The 25,146-nt window shown below is 42.9% G+C and overlaps 1 long non-coding RNA gene across 1 annotated transcript in view; it reads right to left on the reverse strand.

Moving 5' to 3' along the window:
* Window positions 1-23,396, reverse strand: part of LOC147003764 (uncharacterized) — a 49,243-nt gene extending 25,847 nt beyond the window's left edge. Inside the window, exons 1-2 of the long non-coding RNA XR_015047535.1 lie at window positions 23,348-23,396; window positions 22,755-22,815 (exon numbers count right to left, since the gene is read on the reverse strand). This is a non-coding gene — a long non-coding RNA (uncharacterized LOC147003764). The remainder of the gene's footprint in view (window positions 1-22,754; window positions 22,816-23,347) is intronic.
* Between the last annotated feature and the right edge of the window lie 1,750 nt (window positions 23,397-25,146).

Below are 25,146 nucleotides of genomic sequence, written 5' to 3' on the forward strand. Positions count from 1 at the left end.
GAGAAGAAACAGCGTCAGCCCAAGGTGCATGGCAGATTCTGCTCTTGACTATGGTGAGGGTGGACAACTTCTGGCCACCCTTTATTTCTTGAAAGCTTCAGGTCCCTTCTTGGTGGCCATGCTTCTAGGCTAGCCATGTGACGTCTCTGCTTCTGTGAAGAGGACAGGAGGACCTTCTGTAGAACTGCCTTCAGTGCCAGGAGAGCGGGATGCCAGGATTTTCAAGGAAAGTGGATTTCCCTTGTGTGTTCTGGCTTACAGAATTTGTCTCATTCATTTTAGGAATAAATTGTCTCACCTTCTAAACAGCAGAATAGGCCAAGCCCAACAGTCAAAGGCTTGTTTCTCTTGGTGATTCTGAACACCTTCAGGATGGGAGTTGGGTGGAAAATACAAATAAAGAACAAGGAGGCTGACTTGTCTTCCTGCAGCAGAGACTTCATCTGTCCACTGCTCACTTCCATTGTGAAAAAAAAATTTTTTTTTTCGTTTAGGATATGAAGTGTTGGTAGGGTAACTGAATCTGAGACATCTTTATTCAAAATGGAAAACAGACACTAGATGAACAAAGCAATGCCTACATCCATGTCTGACTCGAAAGCAGGATACAGACAAGGCTCAGTCAGTGAAGTGTGTTCAGTCTCCAGAGCACTCATAAAAAAGATGGATGGAGTGGTGTGCTTTTGTAAGCCTAACAGTTGTATGAAGGGTTCGAGATATATGGACCCCTCAAAGCTCTCTGTAGAGCTAGCCTAGCCTAGCTGATGAAATTCAGACAGAGTGGCCATTTCACACAAAGACTGGAAGGCACCTGAGGAAGGACAGCTAATGTTGTCCTCAGACCTCACACAAGGCAGGCAGAAGGGACCCTGACAGCTGAAGGATATTCGAGCCTCATAGGCAGTTAAGTTCTTGAGGACCCTAGCTACTTTATTATGTGTTTCTAATACTGTCAGTTTATATATACAATCAGGGGTCTCATTCCTCTCCATACATGTTTCTACATGTACATACATGTTTGTGTAGTCCTGCAATCTGAGTTTGTAGACACACAAAAGAGACACACAAAAGAACCCTCAGAGAGAATCCACAGCAGGTTCTACATAATGATCTGCATTTACCATTAAGATGCCAAAATGCCAGAAATTAAAGAAAATGGAAACGCAAGGGTTATGTGAAAGCAAAGAAATCATCATGACTAGAACCAAAGACTTTTGATGGTTATCTTCTGGCAGGTGAAATCAATATGTCTGTTACTTCTTTCTCTTTTTTAATGGAAAGAGTCAGATGGCCACCTTTTCTTCTGTTGACGTGATAACTATCCCGATATCCCACAACTATGTAGTGGTATTTCCAGAGTACATTGGGGAAAGATGTTTTAAGAGAACTGTACTGCGAGGTAGTAATGGATTTTAATGCTGTTTTGGAAACCAGGTACCACGTGCTTTTTCTAATGAAATATAGATTGTGGGGCTACTTTTAAGTTAAAAGACTAGCTCAGTCAAGCCACCATTTATTTGCTTGCTTGTTTTCCTTTGCTGTTATGAAGATCAAACCCAGGGCCTTGCAAATACTAGACGAGCCATCAGCTACCAGGGACACCCTAGGCCTCCCAACAGTAGTATGAGCAGCAAGTTCCTTGAAGACAAAGACACCCATAATTCCAAGACTCAGGAGGTAGAAGAAGGAAGATCAGAAGTTCAAGGCCACTCTGTGCTACACAGCCATCCTGAATTTCTTGAGATTCTATCTCAAAGAACAAACTAACCATTAATACACATGATATAATCTTAACAGTGACAGAAGAGCCTAGAAGGGTTGAGAAGCCCACCTCACACCCCCACTGTTCCCCTGTTAACAGTCTAACCTGGGTTCAGATGTCACTTTTGTCATTTCACAGAGAAACTTTTGACTTTGACTCATTCATAAATAGATCCAAGCTACACATTTTCAGAGTTTGGTCTCTCTGCTGCAACCAATGCTTCTTGGTGTTTACTCAATTCTTTCCCCCCTAGTTCCTTCTAAAATGACTTAGAGAGACTAAGTCTTAACCAAGCAACATGAAAAACCAGAAACCCGTAAGCTGAAAGGCTAGGTGTCAGGTTGCAGGGTGCACAAATGGAATGACCTTTATGTACTTTAAATTGTTCCTGGCCAGGATTTGGAAAATAAAACTCATGTTATAATTACATCTATTTCCCAAAATTATTGTACCATACTTGAAACCTTCAGTTTGGAAGGAAGAAAACCTCCCAAGGGACTGAATTCATAAGGGAGCAGTATGTCCTGTGTCTCAGAAGAGCCGGCTTGCTGTCCCTCTTCACCTGATTGTGTGGAGCAAATGCAGGAGTTGTGTTGCCACACCTGAGCCTGTGGTACGATGGCTTTCAACCAGTGGGCTGCATTCAAAAGATCTCACATGGATTGGTCTAGAAGGACTGTGGACATCTCAAAAGTCCCAGTGAGATTCGGTTATACTATTCCATGTGGCACAAGTACCTGGGATGCATCCTAGGAATTCCAGGCTATCTCCAGAGCTGTCTCACTACTGAGGACCACCTCTCACAGTGCTTGAAGGGACTGCAAGCTGCCAGGTAAGCCTGCCCAGCTAGAACACTGATGAACCTCAATAATGACCAGAGCTGAAAGACAGTGCAAGATGGCAGTTACATCTTGAGGGTGACCAACAGCCTCCTGGATTAACAGTCCATTCAATAGTATGGAATCCATACCTGGTGCTGACCTTAGCTGACCAGCAATGGCTGGTGAGGCCATAAAACCTACAGAATGAGACCACCCTCATGTTTCTAACCAGGATCAGTGCTAGCTGCAATCTAAATAAGTGTCTTCATATCCTCAGATAAGCGCTGCTCTCACCCCTCACTGAAGAAGCATCTTTTTTTTTTTTTAATAACAGACTGGGATAATTTTCTATATAAAAGCCAAAATTGGTCAAAATGCAGAGACCAGATGTTGGTGGAGTCCGCATCCCCAATTATATATTCCCTGTGTCTAAGGCTCAAGGAACATCATGGGAGAAGGGGAAGAGAGGTTTTAAGAGCCAGAGGACCAAGACCTGTGCTTGAAAGTAGGTCTCTGAGGAGGTACAAAAGGGTGTGCGCATGGAAGAGGGAAGAGCTGGGAGTTGGGGAAGGAGTGAGAATGAATCTAATCAGGGTACATTGAATGAAAATCTCAAAGAACTAACAGATCATTGTTATTTTTTCTTTAAACTACAGGACTAATTCCCAAGCAGGCTGAAAGGTCTAGGAAAGTTCACAGACCATCATTATGACATAATAATTCCCTCCTTACTGTGGAATAACAGCACAGGCCATTTGTTCTGTACCTGGAACACCGATGAGCTGTGTATACGTCGGTAAATGAGTCTGTTTCTTGTTGCTGTTTTGTGGAATCTGGTAAGTAACCTGCCCTATCTTTGCTGTCTTTCACTCCCTCAACTCTTCTACCCCATCAACAGCAGACAAGCTGCCACTCTGCAATGTGTGTGTGTGTGCCACCACTCTGCAGTGTGTGTATGTGTGTGGGGGGTGGAGGGGGGGTGTTAGCTTCAGTACTCCTGTCTTCTCTGTCCCTAACCTTCACCACAGCTCAGATGCAGCACACAGAGGTCACACAGGCAAGGGCAGTAGCCACAAGCTTTAAGTTCATAGCCCAGAAATCACCATAACTCCTCAGTCATAAATCAACGGGTGGAAGAAGCCAGCACAGCACCCCATAGGTCCTTAGCAGAACGGAACAGAAGGTGTTCCTTAGAGCATTCTGTGAAGATGATTACTGACTCTTTGGGAAAGTCAGTTGGAGTAAGTGCCTGGTTCCGCCACAGGAAGAATGTTGCTTTTCTCAGAACATGGCAGGCTTGTGCAAGGGGCTTAGAACCAGGCCATCATAGAACTAGTGCCAAATCCTGCCTACACAAGCTTAGTAAACGTAGATTTTAGCTTCCTAAGTTTAAATTTCTTCATCTGTGAAAAGCGAAGACCTATCTCCCAAGGACCCTTGTTGTGAGAACGACAGTTCCAGACCCTGTGGATGAAGCCCTTCTTCCCTTGTTCTTGTTTGGTGAGTTCTCTGCTAAAACACTCCCAAACCATATGACACCACCTGCCTCGCTGGCATCTCCTCTCTGCCCCACCCACACTGTGATGTACTTACTGTCTCTTGCAATCCTAGCACCTCGATAAGATGTTTTGATTTTATGTCGTGCCACAGGGTTGTCTGTATTTTAAATAAAATCAACAGTTTCAGCCTAGTGCAACTTAATTCCACAAATGTCTATGGGAACCACCTGTGGTGGCACGGGGTTCGGGGGAGAGAAGGACATGAAGCTTACTCTAGGCCAGCATCCTGAAGAGACTCCTCCCAAGGCTCTGCAAGTACCAGTGCCTCCGAAGAATTCCTCTCTCTCTATCTCTGCCTCTCTGTCTTTCTATCTCTGTCTCTTTCTCTCCCTCCCTTTTTCCTCACTGCAGCTCTCCCTCTCTCTTCCCCCTCTCTCGCCTCTGTAGTTCCCTCTCCTCCCTCTCTCTTCCCCCTCACTGCTTTCTGTCTTCACAGTCAAGCTGGGCAGGTTATCAAATGTGGTAGAACAGCCATGGGAACTCTAACACCCCAGGCTCCCACCAGGACATCAGCTCTCAGAATACCTGTTGCCTGTCTGAGCTCAGCTTAATCCACCTAATAAGCTGCTATAGTCCTTTCCCCTTTCCTGGTCAAAAAATAGTTTGTCTTCCATTGAATTTAAGAGACTAAAAAAAAATTGGTAAATCTATATTGCTCCATAAACAGTGCCTTGAAAAGTCGGTTCCAATTCTGGGCAATTTTCTGTAATCATGTGTACTTAAGTGAAATCTACATTATCATCGTAGCAGCTGCCATGGAAACGATTCTTTTAGCCTGCAGCTATTAGATCCACCCTGGTGCCAGAACTTGGTTGTCAGCACTAGGGGAAGCAATTTAATCAGTTTCTTTTTACAGTGACTCCTCCGGACACTCTGCTCCTATTAACACTTTTGCCTCCTGTTTTGTTTTCCTTTCCTGACTCCCGAAGTTTGCCTCTGAGTGGAAATGAAAACAATTTCAATAATGAGAAATTTTAGCTTGTTGCTAAAAATATCCTAGGGTCTCAGCAGGGGAGGCGATCTCTCAGCCACTTGCAACAAAGATGACCTCTGCCAGGCTTGGCCTCCATCTGCTAGTGAGCTTTTCCCTGGGCTCAAAAACAAACAACCAGTTCATCTGGCCTCCCTCCTTGAATGGAGGCAGGGAACGTTCTGTACAGGAAAGGCTTTTCCCAACGGAGCTCACAGAAGCATTTAATGCACAGGAAGCAGGCGTTGCTTTTAGTTACAGGTGCCCAAGTGGCCCAATTTTAGTGTTCTTAGCCCTGAGAACTCAGAACATCAAGGTTATTCATAGACTCGTAGTAGGGCAGTAGAACGCTTTATCATCTTAAAAATAAAACCATGCACTAAGTCTCTCTCTCCCAGGATCACAGGGATACATTCCCATGTTAGAAATCATCAAGTAAGCTGAAGCTTGGAAATGAATCCCAAGTCCAGAAAACGTATTTAAAAATCTCCTTCCTGTCTGGAAATAAAGGTTACACGGCCGACCCAACACTCTGAAATATGAAACCACATGGTCTTGACCTAGGTAGGTATCACTACTGTTTGGAAGCATGCCATGCTCCCTCTTCCACATAGAGAAACTGAGGCAAAACACCACAGGAAACTGTGAGGATTAAGACCCAGAGGCTCTTCAGGGTCTCTTCAGGCTGATAGCTAAGTTCCCATAGCAAGGGCACAGAGTTCCTCCATAGAACTGCAGGACATAGTCAGGGGTTCAAAACTTCACAAAGCAAAGCGATGACTCTCTACAGTACCTGATATTAGGAGATTTAATCTGGATCAATTCCCAGTGTAGCCAGTCCTATGGGCTTTACCATCAATAAACCCAATTCTTTACCAGGATGGTGTTCCATGGGTTACAGTACATTGTGTGCATGGATTTGAATGGAACAGAGGAGGTTCCATCAGCCACTGATGTGTGCCACACTGAATCCAGTTCTCCACTGCTGAGCCCCCTGCCTGCCCAGGGGGGCCAGTTACCCTGAACCAGAGACCCTCTCTCTGATCTTCCAGCTCTCAGTTGCACATGGATCACTCGAATTTGGCTGTGTCCCAATCCCTGGTGGAGTACAAGGTATGCTGGAAAGATGCCCAAGGTCTATACCCCATAAACATGCTGTGCAGCCATTTAATTCCTCTCTCCCTTGCCCTAGCTGGTTGTCCACCACACCTCTGCTCTTGCGGGGTACTTCGGAAAGGTCTGACTTGAGCTCTCTTCCTACACTCCCTTAAAGGTCTTGTTCTACCCTGAAGAGTCAGGAACTCTCCAGCTTCATGATTTTTCTGTGTGATATTTTTATTAATTTATTCTTTGTATAGTTAAATTTGATTGTCAGTCTCAGTAAATTAAGAAACATGTTGTGTGCTAGGGACTTGTGTGTGTGTGTGAAAGTGCTTCCAGAGAGGATTAACTGTGGGGGAGACCAACTCTGAATATGGTCTCAGAGTAAATAAAAATGAGAAAAAGTAGAAGTCAGCTGAGCATCAGCATCCTGCTTTCTGGGCTGCCTGATCCACCAGGATGTGAGCAAGCCTTCTTGTGTTCCTACTACAAGGTCTTTCCTACCACGGTAGACAGTATCTCCTAATCTCCTGAACCGTGAGCCAAAACCCCTCCTTCCTAACTTTTTGCCTAGGCTACAGGCACTTGGACACAGGAAAAGAAAAGCAACTGGCGCACCTTGGGAGGAAGAAGTCCGACTCTGCCTTAACACAGATCCTCAGTTATCTAAGGCTTCACAGCATCACCACGCACAACGAAAGGTTAGAGGCCATGAAGATCAAGCACCTTTACTGCCTTGCTTTCCTCAAAGAACTATCATTGTTACAAAACTACCAAGACTGTGAAGAGAGAAAGTGCTAGACTGAAATACAAATCTTAAGGATAGAAACATTGTTTTTATGTCAGGCAATACTGTCTCACCAGACACTGCCCGCTGGCCTAGTCCTCACTGCGAACTCACAGAAATCTCCAAGCTTAAGCTTCCTGGTTGCCTAAATTGCAGTCATGTTCCACAGTACCCAACATGATTTTGACTTTTTAAAATTTAGAATACATCATCCACTCAACCTTAATTTTTATTTTCATTCTTTTGTCTTTTTCCTTTTTTTTTTTTTTTATTTAACAAATGGCATTAAATGTGAGCATCAGATTTCCATAGATGCTGCTCCATGCCATTTGGGTCATTTTCCTTGCTGCCTTGTCATTTCCTTGCATCCATCCCAGTACTTTAGATCCTTTCCCTTTCAATCCATGATACTACCCTACTTCACAATAAAGGATAAATGGATGTCCATGAGTCTACAGTAGCTAACCTGCTGGCAAGCAAGCCAAGCACTTTGTATATAATTCTGATTCAACTCTAAGGCCCTAAACCTTAGAGAGCTTCCTAAGGGAAGATGTGATTCAGCCAGCCTTAGACCCACTAAAACCTGCTCTGCTCACTCATTTTCCCTGAAGTTCACGATCTCCATGGTGACACCCACCCCACCCCCTTGTCTTATACAATTTTACACTATTATCCATTTGGTTCAAGGGTAGGATTTCTCTTTTTAAAAGTATTGTAAGATATGTAAGGGCATTCATCGAAAGTTTAGAAGTAAGGTCAGCCCCAACTACCTGAAACTAAAGCTAAAAACAGGTTTTTAGTAAAACAAAAAAACAACTTGCTCAAGACTTTGAAGAGAAAAACATAGCCACGTAAGTATCACATAGCTTGACCATTGTATATGAACCAATAGATTCAGAAAAGTCCAGTGGCGAATGCTGGGGATTGAAAACAATGCTCTCACGGAATTTACATACCAGTTGCATCATACAGACTGAGCAGGTTCCATCTATACGTTTAGAAATAGGTAGATACACATATATGTGCATAAAAATAATGAAAAAAAAAGAGGCCATGATGTAAAAGAGAACAGGGAAGGAGTGTGTGGGAAAGTTTGGATGGAGGAAGGGGAAGTGGGGAAGGGGGAATAATGCAATTATATTATAATCTCAAAAAAAAAACTTTTTTTTTTTTTTTGGTTTTTCGAGACAGGGTTTCTCTGTATAGCCCTGGCTGTCCTGGAACTCACTTTGTGAACCAGGCTGGCCTCGAACTCAGAAATCTGCCTACCTCTGCCTCCCAAGTGCTGAGATTAAAGGCGTGCACCACCACACCTGGCAAAAAAAAAAAAAAAATCTTTTAAAGATTGTGGTTTTAGCCAGGCATGCTAGTGTGCATTTTTAATCTCAGTGTGTGAGAGGCTAAGACAGGTGTATTTCTGTGAGTTTGAGACCAGCCTGGTCTACAGAGTGAGTTCCAGGATAGCTGGGGCTATGTAGAAAGAATCTGTCTCAATAAACAAAGCCAAACAAACCCCCAGAACAAATAAAAAACAGATTCTGATTTGAACAAGTCTATTCAGGTAGACGTAGAAGCATCAGGGCTTTGGTGAGCACGGCCAAGCGCCTGTTCATACTCTCTCACCACACAAGCCCTTCCGTGTTTTGTTCACATATGGCTTAGGAATATAACCGAGATGGAGGCCTGGCTCTCAAAGGCTGCAATGCTCCAGCCTCTCCCCAGCTCGTGCACTGCACACTACAGCAGCACGGGACCTGGCTCTCAAAGGCTGCAATGCTCCAGTCTCTTCCCAGCTCGTGTACTGCACACTACAGCAGCACGGGACCTGGCTCTCAAAGGCTGCAATGCTCCAGTCTCTCCAGTACACCACAGCAGCACAGGGCATTGTTCAGCTTTACTTATGCTTTTGAAATATGAAATAAATTTCTCTTTGGGAAATACTAAAGGAAATACTGGGAAAGATTAGGTAAGGGAAGGGACTTTTTTTTACTTTAAAAAAGCAAGTACCTCCACTCGGGAGTGTATCAGGATTGTTTCCTTCGGAACCTGTGAAATTTCACCTCTTTTATACAAATAGATATTAGACTATACCCTTCATACGTACTTTCCAAACTAATTTGGTTAGAAATGATGAGATTGAAGGCTGCACTGCTCAGTTTGACCTTGGTATGTTCTGCAGTTAGAGAGCAGGCTACAGTAAGAAAATCATCCCTCCGGAAGGGGGATTGGATCCTTTCGCTTTTTTAAGGATAGTCATCCAGTGTCTCTTGAGTAGAAGAAAAATCAATAATGCATTTCAACTTATTTGGCGTCTACAACTTTGCAATTATATATACCCTATTCTAGTAGCAAGAATGACACACTGTGTGGAAGAGAGTACAGTGGCCACCTTTGTTTACCCAGAAGCCATTTCTTCCCTCTGTGCTAATCGGACTCTTTATTTCATTTATTTCTTTTTGGAGGGGGGCAGTCAGAATGTTCATACTTAATGAGTCATGAAATTTTTAAATTGTTTTATGTATGTGTCGGTGTACACATTCAGTGTGTGTGTGTGTGTGTGTGTGTGTGTGTGTGTGTGTAGGCTAGAGGACAACTTTCTAGAATGGGTTCTTGGCTTCCTCTCTGTTAAGGCAGTGCTCTCTACGCTGTGCTGATGAGTCCAGGGTAGTAGTCAAAATGAGCTAATAAAATACCTACAGAAGAGCTACACGGATACCAGATACCCTCTTAGAGCAACAACAGTCCCTTTGCTCTTAATTTGCTGATGGTCAAAATCACGATGCAGTGAGCTAGTGTTGGGTGTAAGGTTAGAGTTCTGTAGGCTCATCCGCTGAGCTTCTGACAGCCTTTTTATTGTTGAGGGATGTGTCTCTTAGCTTAGGCTATCACTCTTTTCTTCAAACTGCGCACGTGATGGGAAGGCCCATTCGGAAGCAGCCTCTCTAGGTGGTTTGCTTGTCGTGTGGGCAGCTGGGGCTGTGTAGGTTTTCCCATGTGTGCCTATGTGTGAATTCGTGTCTGGAGGTGTTTATGTGTGTGCTTTTGTATGGAGGTCAGAGAACAGCTTTGAGTGTCTGTCATTCCTTAGGCATGTTCCATTTTCCTTTGAGACAGGGTCTCACATTTGCTTGGAATTCCACAGAGTTGGCTCAGCTGACTGGCTTGCAAGCTTCTACCAGTCCCTGCCACCTGCCTTGTCTTGCCATGATGGGATTCCAAGCACATGCTGTCATGGACAGATCTTTATGCATTCTGGGGAACCCAAACTCAAGTCCTCACACTTGCAAGGCCAGCCCTCCTTCCCTGACCTATAAATTGGCAATAAATTGACCTATGCTCACCGAGTTCTCATACAGACAGGGAAGTTATCCAACTGAACATCTTTACACATCAATAGCCAGATAATTCTGAAGACCAAAAATCCAGAACATTTCCTTTACTATAGGGATCTGAGAGACTACCATTTCAGGGTCAAGGATTTCATGATCCAATAGATGCTCCAAGGACTCTGACCAACTATTGTTACATAGAAGACATTGCAGCACAGTCATAATCAGCCCTTTGAGATTAGCTCTGAAGTAACTGTCTGATTACTCAGGATTCCATCAGCTCTGGTCATTGCCAGTCTGCTGCCCACAAATTCAGCGTGTTCCAAACAGTAAAAGACAGAAGCACCTGGAATAAGGCTCATCACCAAGAGCTTGGATGCAGCAGCCACCACCAACGGCATACAGCTTAAAGGTGTCCATTTTAATTGACCTTTTTCTGATCTGCAGCTCTAAAGCCACCTCTTACTTAAGCTTAAGAGGAAAATACACAGCTCAGGGTGGCCACCATTCCCAATTTGTCTGAGACAAAGTGTTTCCCATCAGGGAGGAAGCTTAGCACTAACACTGGAATAGTTAATTACAGGCAATTTAGTAGTTGGTCGCCTATAAAATATTGTGTTAAATTGTGTGTGCACCTGTGTGCTTGAACTAGGGCGTTGCTGGGCTAGGTGCACTGGGAAGATAATTGGTATGCATGGAATTCAAGCACAAAGCAAAGTGACTTGTTCAACTAGGGAAACAAATACTTCCTCCACTTTCTGGTTTTGTGCTTTTCTCTCTTTTTTTTTCCCACTTTCTCTTAAGGCAGAAACTTTAGTGGGATGGCTCAACACAGATGCCTGCCAGCAAGCCGGTGCCTGAGCTCCAAGTCAAGGACACAGGGTGACAGTTATAAGAGAGAACTCACTGCTGCAAGTTGCCCTCTGACCTCTGCTTACACACGGTGCCATGCGAATACATGCAAACAAGTAAATAAATAACCACATGGAAGTCACTTTTAAAAACTCAGTGGAGTTTTAGAATTCAACTCCACGTCACATGCAATCTTCAGGGATCCTATGTGAGAATCCAAAGTTTTCAGTGTGTCCTGGTACATTTGAGTGTCTGAGAATATTTTCACCCAAGAAGTAACATCCTTACCATGCTCATATTGACCCTACATGTGTGCCACGATCTGAAACTGTCCACTGGCAAAGATTCCTGACTGCATCATCTGTAATCCACTAGCTTTGCTGCAGAATAAGAAGCCACAGGGGACCCTGCTGCTGCACAGCGAAGCCAATGCTGACAGGTGCAATGAATCTTCCCGACCTCAGCCTGACCCTGACCACACTTCATCTTCATCTACCTTGACCTCTTAAATGTTAGACCAACCTGTTCTAGAGCAGCCATGTGATTCATGTAAATCAGAGATTCCCCCAGTCTCCTCACCACCTGGAAGCTCTGGCTACTTCAATGACAAGCTTCAGGACTTGTTGGTCTATCTGAAATCCTTACAGTGAGATGTTCTCTAAATTATTAGTTGTGTTTTAGGGAAAGACAAGAGTGCGCCCTGGAATTAACAAGCCACCCTCAAAGTCAACAAGAAAAGCACAAAGTGTTAGCAAATTGCACACTAGCAACTGCTTGAAGGCAGTGAGGTAATTCTTGATTTAATTTTCTCTAATCTATCAGCAGAACCACAAAAATATATTTAACATTGTGACAATTGTAAATGGAACTGAGTTGTGGTTTAATCAATAACTCTCCACCAGGGAGCTGTAATTGAGTTTTGCTCACTGGGTAGAAAACATTGCTCAGATTCCCCTATTTATGGGGCTTTTACCCTAAAGAGTCAGAAAGGTTTCGTTAGCGTGTTTCTATTGATTATCTTGCATTCGTATTTCCTTCACTGATTCAGATATAAGATTTTCCCACTTATCATAGCATAAAGAATTTCCAGAAATTTCATATTGCTTTGACTCTGCTCACATTATCCCAGCATATTTTCCTGACACCGTATTCATGTTAGCAAAATGTCCTTTAATAACAGTGCTGCTTCTCAGAACTTAATGTTAATGAATCCTGAAGCTGTATTTAAAGGGAGGGGGGCGGAGTCCTGGCCTAACCCTTTCCACCTCTGCTCAGATTTCATCTTCATAGATTCTTCCCTTGATGTGTAGATTTTTACGTGTAAACCACAAGATTTACTAGCATTTCTTCCTATAGGAATTCAGTTGCGGTTATTATTCTAATTTTTCAATATAAAGACTTAGAAATCTTACATCTTGCCTTTGACCTTATTGCCCACATAAGTAACTTCCTCCTTCCCATGCAACCCACAGAGCTGTGACTTGTGGTTACACCAGTATGCCAGGCACTGCTAGAATGGCTGTATAAGTATTATTCACAGATGACCTATGAGAAATGCTATGTTCATGTTTGTTTCTGCTTCGTGTGTGTGTGTGTGTGTGTGTGTGTGTGTGTGTGTGTGAGAGAGAGAGAGAGAGAGAGAGAGAGGGAGGGAGGGAGAGAGAGAGAGAGGGAGAGAGAGGGAGAGAGAGAGAAAGCGGGTACACACAAGTTCAAAACTGCAGGTGGACCACGCACACACACACACACACACAAACACACCTTTTTTTTGGGGGGGGGGGAGGCAGGGTCTCTCACTGTCTTGGAGCTTCAGCAAACTGGAGGCATCCACCTGTCTCGGCCCCCTGCAGTACTAGGCTTACAAGCACATGTCACCACAGTCACCTAGTGTTTTACACAGAATCAGAGCACTGAACTCTGACCCTGTGCTTGCAATGGCAAGATCGTTACTGATGCATCTGCCTCCTAGCCCCTTATATATCTGCTTTATATACAACAATGCCTTCCCCTAGAGTTAATAGTTCTCCAGGATTGATTTGTTATGTATTAATCTCTGTACCTCTAAGGTTTTGGTGCTCTGTTAACCTGGTTAACCAGTGAGCTGTTTTCCCAGAATTCCTACTTCTCCCTAGTTCTGGGTTAGGATCAGCCCAAGAGATGCTTTCCACTCTGCCTCTACAGTGACATCAGGCCACCACCAGATATGATGGCAGCACAGAGGAAGAGCTTCCTGGGGCTTTCTGAGTATAACCCACCTCAGGGGCCTCCTGGTATTTAGATTCCTTGCATGACTGGTGAGGGCTGGCTGACACACAGCTCTGATACTTCTCTGCCCTCCAGACTTCCTGTCTAGCCTTCTCTTCTCCTCACAGTCTAAGCCCATAATTATCCCTAAACACCCACAGCAATTGTACTTTCCATGAATGAGTCCTGACTGTCGTTTTGTTGCTGATTCCTCCAAATCTTGAGAACTATAAACTCTTCTCAATGTAAACACATGCTTAGGGTGATTTTTTTTTTATCTCTGCACCTTTTTGTTGTTTTATTTTTTAGGGAACCCCACTTGGGACCTTGAGATTTGTTGGGGCATCATGCTCATGTTCCATTGAGAGTTCCTCTCCAGCTCTATTGTGGAAACTTACTGAAATCTCTCTAATGCATTTTGTATCTTCCTCTACTTGATAGTTTCTTGTTCTGTGATCTGGCCACTGCTGTTTGCAAGTAACTATTGATCTTGCCTCCTTGGGGAAGTTAAACCTGTTTCCTAGAGCCTCTGTTTCTTCTATTTCTTCATGTCCTGTCTTGTTAAAGCAGGGTTCCAGAGGTTGAACACAGCCAGGGCTCTCCTGGAGCTGGCTAGCAGAGAAGCGGAGTTGGTGTCAAGTGAATGATCAGGGCACATGTGCAGGAAGGGCTTGTACTTGGTCACTAGGTATTTGAGCTTTACTGTATGGTTTTGTTTTGCTATGATTGATTTTTCAGAGTCTCACACAAAGATTTAGGAAATCATATTTGTGCCCCGAGCAATCTCACTCAATTAAGAGAAAATTCACACTCACAGTGCCCATGAGAAATGGTCCTTAGTAGTCTGTGGAGTGCATCCTATCGGGTGGTATTCAACCTTGGTGTGGTGGCAAAGGAGGAGGAAGCAGGAGGATCTAGACTGAAGGCCTGCCTGGATAAATACCACATTCACCAAGACCCTTTCTCTAACACAACGCTGAGGATAGAACTCTGTGGAGGCGCACTTGTCTAACATGCCCACCCCTCTGGCTCTAACTCCCAGTGGCACACACATACTCTAGTCAATCTATTAAAAGCCATATTTCATTTGTAGTTTCTTATATAAAAGATACTTGTACATGGATGGGAAAAACGGTTGGAGTTTAAGGGCCAAACGAAAATGTGCACCCTTGCCTAAGCATGTGTATAAAAATGCTGTTTAAAGGAAAGAGATGGGTCTGTTTCCTGACACAGTAATCCTAGGATCTAGCTTTCTGAAAACTAAAGTATTTCATTTAAAAGTCTATATGTTCTGTATTAGAAGGCATGATACAATCTTCACAGAACCGCATATTTAATTCTTATTTTTATCTCTTTCTGTCCTTACTATTTGTTTGTAATTGAAGTCTTAAACATTTCCTTTAAATAGAGGTTCATGAAATTAAGTGTACTGAAAAATCCAAAGGGGGAAGAGAATATGCCCTCTCTGTGTTTGCTTACAGGGAAGAGAACATGCCCTCTCTGTGTTTGCTTACAGGAAAGAGAACATGCCCTCTCTGTGTTTGCTTACAGGGTAGAGAACAAGCCCTCTCTGTGTTTGCTTACAGGGAAGAGAACATGCCCTCTCTGTGTTTGCTTACAGGGAAGAGAACATGCCTTCTCTGTGTTTGCTTACAGGGAAGAGAACATGCCCTCTCTGTGTTTGCTTACAGGGAAGAGAACATGCCCTCTCTGTGTTTACTTACAGGGAAGAGAACATGCCCTCTCTGTGTTTGCTTACAGGGAAGAGAACATACCTTCTCTGTGTTTACTTACAGGGAAGAGAACATGCCCTCTCTGTGTTTGCTTACAGGGAAGAGAACATGCCTTCTCTGTGTTTGCTTACAGGGAAGAGAACATGCCCTCTCTGTTTGCTCACAGGGCACCAAAGTTTTAAGTTGCCAGAGTTTGTCACGTTTCAAACAGATACCAAGCTCAGGTCAAGGCCTGGACTGAGGATGTGAATAAGCAGAAAAACACCCCATTCTTGATGACAAGATCCTTGGAAACTGATAAAGGAGATACACTGATAGTCAGACTTCGTCAAGATGACGCACACCAGAGGCAAACAACAGAGGGAAGCAGGCTGGTGTGGAGCTCACACTGTCCCCAGCACTCAGGAGGTAAGGCAGAAAGATTGCCACCACATCGAGGCCGGTCTGTTCTATATACCAAGTTATACATTAGCCTAGACTGCACATCAAGACTCTCTCTGAAAAACACAAAACAAAACAAAACAAAATAAACAAATTACAAAAGCCAAAAGGAATGGTTTGCAGTGACTCTGATTTCAAGGTTTTGCAATTCCTTAGCCCTGTTGTTGAGTCAGTGGCAGGACATCATAGTGAGAGCTGACCTGCTCACCAGGAACTGACAGACAGAAAGATGAGGGAGATGACCCTCAGTCTCTTTCAGTTCATACCTTTAATAACCCAAAATCTCCCACGAGGCCTCATCTAAAGTTTATAGCTCAGAATTAACCCATGGTCACAGTCATAAAAGGGGGCTTACTTTCACAATGGAAAAGATTGTAGACTATGTCCTCCTAACTATATGACATTCTAGAACAGACAAAATTAAAGACAGCAAAAGATCAATGAGATTCAGGGATGTAGCGGGAGAAAAAAGTGAAGTGTAGGGTATTTAGGGTGATGGAACAAACAACCTTGTATGTTGTCTGTTAAAACCTAGGAAAAGAGTGACTCCTCAAAACAAGTCTACACTGGTATTCTAGTCTAATAGCCACTAGGGAGAAGTCTCATGGATCTACCATGATAGGGGTTCTGGTCATGTGCCCATACCCAGCTCAATTAGGCTTTTTTCTAAACTAGGATAAATAATATGAAGAAAGGTAGAAAAAAAAAACAGGCGAAGGATCACTCCATCTCCTTACCAAATGGACAAATGATGACACTTCTTGTAAAGATTAGGAGCACAGATATCCATGACTTCTGGGTTAAAGACGGCAGTGTGCTTCCACTAAGTTTCCTGAGGTTTCATCCACTCACATGGCAATGCCAGCAGGAACTTGGCAATGTGAGTGGGACTTCTCAGGAGGCTGGTACTAGAGACATAGTTTTGACATCACCACTATTGGAAATAGTATTAAAATTAGGAAAATGAATTTACCATGAACAAGCAAAATAATGAAGATATTTCCATTCCATCTTAGAGAAAAAGGATTCATCTACGTACTATAAAAATATAGTTACTCTGGAAAGCATCATGGGGGTGGGGGACACATAGAACCAAGAACAATGACACATGTTTATGGAAATATAGGGTTTAAGAAGATGGTTCAGCAGTTGAACACTAGCTATTAACACAACAGACTCAGGTGTGGACCCCAGCAACCACATGGTGCCTCACAACTCCAGTTCTAGAGGATCTGGAACTCTCCTTTGGCCTCGAGTATTATACACATGCAGTGCACATACAGACAAATACCCATGGGCATAAAAATAAAACTTAAAGATGTCATAAAGATGACATATTAGTTTGTTTCCTGTCTTAAAATTATTAACAATAATAATGATAAACCAAGGAAGGAAAATATAGGTGCCTTGCAGAGTAAATACTTGAAGGTGACAGAAGGGCGGGAACTTTGGTTTTCCTTAGAAAACCACAGAGTTTACTATTTCTGCTACCAATATGGAGTTCTAGTGAGGTTAATATTCTCTGCAACAGAATTTGGCAACAGAGAAAGGCTGTGGGCAAGAAAATGGAGAAAGGATTCAGATGGAGACGTTCAATTAAGCGGCCCAAGTCTTCATCGCACATAAATATTTAAAACTATAAAAAGAAAAGTGTTACAAATCTTTAGGCAATCAATACAACCCTACTTCCACAATAACACAATTGTCTTTTCGGAAACAATGCTGAGAGTCACTTGGAGCACCCTGCTATCAGGAATGATGTCAGAAGTGAATCTCTCATTATGGATAGATGTTCCATCTAGATAAGAATCCAGAGGCCCACAAATGGCATCCCAAAGGTTTCCCCCCCACCAGATACAATTTTATTATAACAAACAAAAGTTTCATTCAATTCAATATTGTGAAATATTTTCACATTTAAATTTGAAATAAAAGAAAAGACTAAAACCACAAAGTCTAAAATTGTCATAATCTAGAGACAATATAAACAAATCAAGAAGAAACTTATCTTCTATATTAGCCTCATATTTTTATTAGCCATTACTAATGTGTAAGATGATGATATCATTGCTGAACTAACCCCAATTCCAATGACTAAACCCTCACTGGCTTTAAAGGCATTTTGGCAGATTCTTTTTGATTTTATATAAGTAATGAGAGAGATAATTTCTATGACTTCACCAAGATCATTTTACTCTTGGATTCACATTTAGCTAGGCTAATCAGCATAATGCCCCACAGACAAACACATAAGCTAACCTAACCTAGATATTCCCTAGCAGATGTGCCTGCAGGCTAACCTAGTTAGCTGTTTCCCCACAGGTTTGCGGGTAGGCTAACCTAACCCTGATGATCCCTCACAGGTGTGCCTAGAGGCAACACTAACCCAATGACAAGTGTGCCTGAAGGCTTCTCCTGGCAGATTCTAGGTTGACAGCTAACACTAACCATCACAACCCACTGAATGGCAAGGCCTAGAGTCTTCCATGGGTGACGGCAGAGCTTTTGTTCTCAGAATGACTCAGTGAACCAGAAGAGAGCCCCATCTAATTAACCCACACTGTCCTGAGATTCGAACAAGAAAACTTTGGGACTATATGTTACAGAAGCTGGCATAACTCACCATAACCAATACAAAATTTAACATAAACTCTTGAACTTTTTAAAAAGAAAATTCAAATGTTACTAAAAGACACTGGGAAGCTATATTGTATTTCAGATGTAATGTTATAGATGATTATAAAATCAGCCTGTAGAGTCATGCTATCTAAATTAAAATCCTAAAATAGATCATAAAGCATCATAGAAGTGCAGTGCTAAAACTGGAAAGTCATGTGAAAGAATGAAATAGCTTAGAAAACTCGGAAGGGTCCAAGAAAGAGGAACACCTGCTCTAAAACTGTTCATTGGCTTGCACAAATCCTAGCCTGTGGCAGATTTTCAGAGGAGGAAAGGAGCCCAGCATCTCCTAGCTTTGCCTTCTCCTTGGAGGCTTCAGTTCCAAATACATTCCATAAGATACCTTGTATCCCACAGTGCTGCTGAAGAGCCCGCCTGGCTCAAGGTCACAGGCTTACTCTACCCCATGCCATCATCTTGAGGAATTCCCAGCAGTCACGGGGAACTCATCATCCGAATTCCTCCTCACTGTGTAGTACTCAGAACAACTGATACAGCTCTTCATATTAGGAGCCTGGAGACGATCCAAGTTAAAATTTTAAGCTGAAATGATGACCCTGCCTTTGTGTTGTCAGAAAACAGCAGCTAAGGCATCTCCATTCCCAGGCTGCTAAGCACTGGCTATAAAAGTCTAAGACCTGAATTCAACTCAGAACCCATATAAAGTCAGGAGGAAATAACTGACTTCACAAAGTTGTCCTCTGACTGCCCCAGGCACACTGTGCTAATAATTTTTTTCAAAGAGATATTTTCTTCCCAGACATCGTGGAGAATGATATTAAAAAAAAAAAAAAAAACCAAACAGGAAATAAGTAGCAGTTTGCTGTTACAGAAACAATTGAACCATTGTATGTTGCAAGTTGTGGTAATATTCTCTATATTTGAGAAGAACTTCCTATTCAGGTTAAGCAATTGTATACAAGGACAATAAAATTGTGGTTAGTGTGTAACTTTTAAAGAGCAACAAATTCTGGGCTGGGGAAGTGGCTCAGTTGGTAAAATTATTGATTGCCATGCAAGCATCTGAATTTTAGTTCAATCCTTGGTGTGCAGATTAAGAAGCCAGGCAGTGGACTAGAGAGTGCTCGGACAGTAAAAATGCTTACTGCTCTTGCAGAGGATCCAGGGTCAGTCTCTAGCACACACACATGGCACTTCCTGAAGGTCTATAGCTCCTGTTCTGGTATCTCACATCCTTTCTGGCACCTGCATTCTCATTCTCTCTCTCTCTCTCTCTCTCTCTCTCTCTCTCTCTCTCTCTCTCTCTCTCTCTCTCTCTCTCTCTCTCTCTCTCTCTCTCTCGTCATTTCTAATGAACTCAGGTGACTATGGGACAGTCCCTGAGGCTCAGTGACCACCCAGTTTTAGCCTCTTGGTGAGTCTCTAGACCACTGACTGTTTTGGGGGGTTATTTTTGTTGTTGTTGTTGTTTTGTTTTTTAAATGGATGTTTGTTCCTGAGGAGCAACAGCCAAAGTTGACCTCTGCCTTCCACATTATGTTCACATGAGTGCATCTACACACTCAAATACAGTAATACACAGGATTACAAGAGGAAGAATCTCTACATGCTATCTCTTAACAAAGTTGGCTGCAGCAGAAGATCTCCAACAGCAGAGTGCCCTGCTGTAGTTTTATCAAAACATATCTGATCCAGAGAAAGGAAACATTAACCATAGATGAACTTGGCCATCCAGGCACACTTGAGGGGCTAGGATGTACTCATGAAGTTCACAGTCCAGAGATGCTAGCTTAAAAAGAGATGCAGACAAGATTCCAGAGAGTCCCCTTCTCTACCACCTGACCACCACATCACTAAAATGTGATTTACAGCTGCTGTTGCCACCCAGCCCTTAGTACTAGTTATTAAAACATGCTCACATGTGCATGCACACATGGGCGCGCACACACACAAACCTACAAGTCACATTAAAAGGCAAAATAAAGGTTTAAAGAAAGAAAGCAACAGAAGAACAAGACATGACTATGTCAACCATGATGGAATGTGACTTGGGGCTTTAACAGCTGATTTTCAAAGGGCTCTGATGGGCAAAGTCACTGGGAAACACAAGAACTAAGATGAAAAGTCTAAGACTGAACTAAGGTGAGATGTTAGCACCTAAGAGCAGCACAGAAGAGATGAAGAATGGATGTAGTAGCAGTCTGCAAAGAGCTGGGACAAGAATCTCTGACTTTGGTGTACTTCAGTGGACACTTGAAACATAGCACAAAGAGAAGACACTGTGGGGAGCAATCAGAATGCCTAAGAGGGTGTAACAATTATATATATATATATATATATATATATATATATATATATAGAGAGAGAGAGAGAGAGAGAGAGAGAGAGAGAGACAGAGACAGAGACAGAGAGAGACAGAGACAGAGAGAGACAGAGAGAGAGAGAGAGAGAGAGAGAGAGAGAGAGAACCAGCGAGAAAGTGAGGGAAAAAGAAAGCATGAGAGGGAGCAAGTGAGAGCAAGAAAAAGAGAGAAAGAGAGTGCATGAGAGAGTGAGAGAGATAAAGAGAGAGTGAGAGAGAGCTAGAGAAAGTGAGAGAGAAGGAGAGAGGAATACAAGAAATACTTCAATCAATAATGCTTGGGAGGGGGATGCTCACATATGTATTAGACAGTTGATCACAGATGTGGGAGCCTCAGAGAGAAGAGAGAAAGCAGCTCGGATGTCACAGAACTACTGCACTTAGGAATGTTATAACTAAGGGGGAAAATTCGTGAAGAAGGAATAGCAAAAGGCCAAACCCCAGCTTTTCCCCAGAAACCTCTCTGGCAGGAAGATAGTGGGATGAAACATTGATTTTGAGAGAATGTATGAAGGAACGGGACCTTAAATAAACACCAGAAAAGCCAAAGGGCCATGCAGAAGACACAGCCTCTCAGAGTCACCTAAGCAGCAGCATGCTGCCCTCAGAAACACCATGTGTGTCAATTATTTTGGCTTTTCTCTGCCACATCCCATAAAGAACAAATGTAACAGGGAACAATGCAATCAAATCACAAAACAATATATACTTATACATGCATTACATACATACATATACACATACATACACATGTACATATACAGATATGTACCAATATGTACCCTAGTAGTTTAAGTAAGTTGCAGTTTTGTGTTGGCTTTATTCATAGCTACTCTGGATGCATGCAAAGTGTCCCTTCCTGGATCAGACTAAAAGCAAAACCACTCTTAACCAGGAGTGGAAGCCATGGTTCTGACATGAGCTTCCTGCTTTGGCCCTAGGCAGCTCTCTTAGTCCTTTACTAAGTCACCTTTCCTCTAAACCCTTGTCTACCCTGTTCATTCAATTAATCTCATGAATAACCCATTGTCCCAGCATTGTACTTCTCAGCTATACCCTGCTGCTCTTGGGCTCCCCAGGATGGCCTTTGGATAGCAATGTGCACTTTACAAGAGATCCCACTATACACACATACACACACACACACACACACACACACACACACACACACACAGAGAGAGAGAGAGACAGAGAGAGACAGAGAGAGAGAGAGAGAGAGAGAGAGAGAGAGAGAGAGAGAGAGAGAGGAGAGTATCCTCTATGGACAATATTAAAACTTACAGGCTGGTAAGGCCGCTGAGGAGTGGGCATAGGGAGAAAGGAATCAACAGAGAGGTAGTCTTCCTACTCTTGACCACGAAAGCTAACAACGGGATGGTCTGCAGAGGTTTTGGAAAAGTCACTTTCTCCAGCATGGTGAACCACCAGAGTCCTTGAACCTTGTGTTTGATTTGGTCTGGCCTGGCTTTGTTTCTGGTGTAATTTAGCACATGGAAAAGTCCAGAGCTTCAGACACAGAAGGCAGCCCTCTGCATCCACATGAAGTTAAAAACAAACTACACTTTCCTGCTTGCACTACTACGCCAACCATGCCATTTAAAAAACGGAGTGAAAATTTCCCCCACCTTAAAGAAAGGCTGTAAAAGTGTCCTTGTCTACCAACTGCAGGAAGGGGCTCCACTGCTGCTGTCCGTTTCCTAAAGGAGTGAAGCCCCTGCCCCCACAGCCCTGGCTCTCCACTAGAAGGCTGCTTGGTAAATTACAAAGAAGAATGTGGTCTTTTCTGACATTTTGGCTTAGGAGCCCCAAGCACAAACTCACATCATTGCTACCGATGAATGATTTTATTCATTTTTAAGTATTAGTTCTCTTTTATTCAAATACACTTTTAAAGACACCGGGAGGAAATGGAATATGTGTGCTCCAGAAGAGAGATTTACATGAATGACCACATCTACATTAGAAAGATTAAAAATTACCCCGGCTAAAATTCCATCTAAAACTGGACTCGTTTCTCTGATTCCACCCTAGAACATCAAGGTGTGTTCTTGTTTATGGCTCTGTGGGTCTGGTTTGTTTAGGGAGAGGTTCCACTGCATACTGCCACCCACTCTGCCTCAGCACCGAAGACATTCTGAGACGCCTCTTCTTACCTGGAAGTGGATCCACACACTTGGGTACCAGCATGCCTCTCTTCCAAATGTAGTTCAGGAGCTGCTAAAAGAAACCACACAGTGTTAAGACTAAACATTCCTGAGTCTGCCTCAGTGATGGTGGGTTCAACAGCCCAGCCGTTGAGAGAGCAGTTACCGAAATTTTCCAAATAAATAAAGCAAACTAGTTACTTCAGGATGGAGTTCACATCTATATGATTTATAGTCCTGGGAGCTGGCCCATTGAGGCAGAAGGAGCCCAGTGAACCAGCAGTAAACTAGAGGCCACCCAGGCACTGAGAGCTCCCTCCAAGGATGGAGCACATGTCAAGCACTTTCTGAGTCCTTCCTGGGAACTGCTTTGTTGGGGAGCCACTGACTCTTGGAATATCCTACAGATCTCGCTGGTTTGTACTTAATCACTCAGTCTCTAAATGGGTTAATATTAATAGGAAAAATAGGGATCCTATTTAGAGGTTCCTGGCAGCAATCAAATAGAGAAAAAAAATTTATCCCTCCAAAATCAATGTTTGCTTTGCTGAGGGCCTCCTTAGGTGGACACTGGAAACAATTCTGTCTACCAGTTAAGTCACCCTGAAGTCTCTGATGCCAGCCTGTGACACTCAGCCATCCAGAATCAACAGGTCACCGCTGTGAGTGCCTCCAGGATACAGTGGTAACAAAGAATGGAAAACTTCTATATGACGGGGCACCCCTGAGACATACAGATGATAATAAGTGTAAACGCACCCCACAGAATGCTGTCTCCATAACGACCAGTCCCAGTCTCGACTCAGGTACCAATTCCAAAGATCATCACAGCAAGAATTATTCTCCCTGGAGAGTTACTTTGTGCCTCTCTCAGGGACTGCTAATCAAAACACACGCTCCCACATACACAGACACATGCATACACTACATACTATATGTATTATGGACGAATACTTTATGCTTATAGAGAAATTTAAACACACTTAACTTGCTATCCCTGCAGCCATACCTCTCCGCCTGGATACATATTCTACATGTATATACTTGGACAATAAAACATATAAAGGCATAGATTGCTTTTGATTAAATTAGATCATACATTTTTTTCTGGCAAAATGATCACATCCATGCAGATGGATTAGGCATAAATGCATAATACTACTGATTGTTCAGTCCCAGACTTTCATTCAGATTATCGAGTGCCTGTTAAATTAAGTAGTAAGGAAATTTATGCATGCATTGCAAGGCAGCCAAGTGAACTATATTAGTCTAATAGCACGACACAATTTTTTAAATGGCCAATGACATTAGCGATTTATCTTCTTGTTATGGAACGTGTGCCAGAATTTGCAAGCTCCTAGGCAAAGTTTTGTAACTGCTAGTCTGGACCAGGTGCTCTAAGTTTTTTGGTCTGTTACCCAAAGAATTAAAAATAAGGGCTCACACTGAAGTGCAAAAGAATCCAGTTATTCACTTGAACACAGAGTGTTCAGAGTAAAGAAGAACACTGGTTAGGAATAATAGCGCTCACAGGATCATGTGCTTTCAAGAATACATACTAGAACCTAGCGTCCCTTTTTATTCTGTCCAGGGAAAGGTGGGCTTTTGTGATGGGGCATGGTCCGAGTGATCTCTTTCCATAATGCCTCAGAATGAAAACGTACACACAGCCAATTATTTGTAGGCATGAGGTAGTAATAGGATATTCTCCATAAAAGGTTGGCTAGAGGACACAGTTTTGCCTTACTGTGCGTGCAACCTAAGCTAGTGTTTGGATAGGCCCTTATATTCAGCATACCTGGAATACACTTGAGTAAATATGGTCTAAATTTTGTTGTTATCAGGGCAGAGAAACTTACATCATTCCTAGGTTTCTAGGGGTGGTATATGGAAAGGATCCCATGATGAGAGAATGGTGAATCTCCTAGGACGAAGCTCAAAGAAATGGCAAAGTGTTCCTTGGGGTCAGAGTGCAGATGCTAACAGTGTGCTCAGAAAATGTCCACCATAGCCTTCCCATTCCCTGATAGTTACGGCCTGAAGGCTGATTCCCCAGTGAAAATGTTCCTGCTGAGATTAGCTAAACCCGCCTTCTTATTCCAACTGTATATTAGTAACCTTTGCCTCCTTGTTTAGCTGTTTTCCTTTTCAGTTCAGTTGTATACAGCAACCTCATCTCTCAACTCTATATCAAAATATATATAATAAATTCTGAGGTTCCTGGATGCTGCAGTTTCTTCCTCAGAGATCCAACCGACCCAATCATGACTTCTGTCCATATGTCCTTTGTCGGTCTTTTCCTCATTCTCTCACTTTCCCCAGAGAGGCCCAAGTCTGTTGATCCATCTGGCAGAGGTTCTACAGGTCCCATTATAAATACGGAGCCCAAACAGGAGAGACA

Source organism: Mus caroli, unplaced genomic scaffold (genome assembly GCF_978045245.1).
Source record: "Mus caroli unplaced genomic scaffold, Mus_caroli_1 scaffold_7, whole genome shotgun sequence".
NCBI lineage: Eukaryota > Metazoa > Chordata > Mammalia > Rodentia > Muridae > Mus > Mus caroli.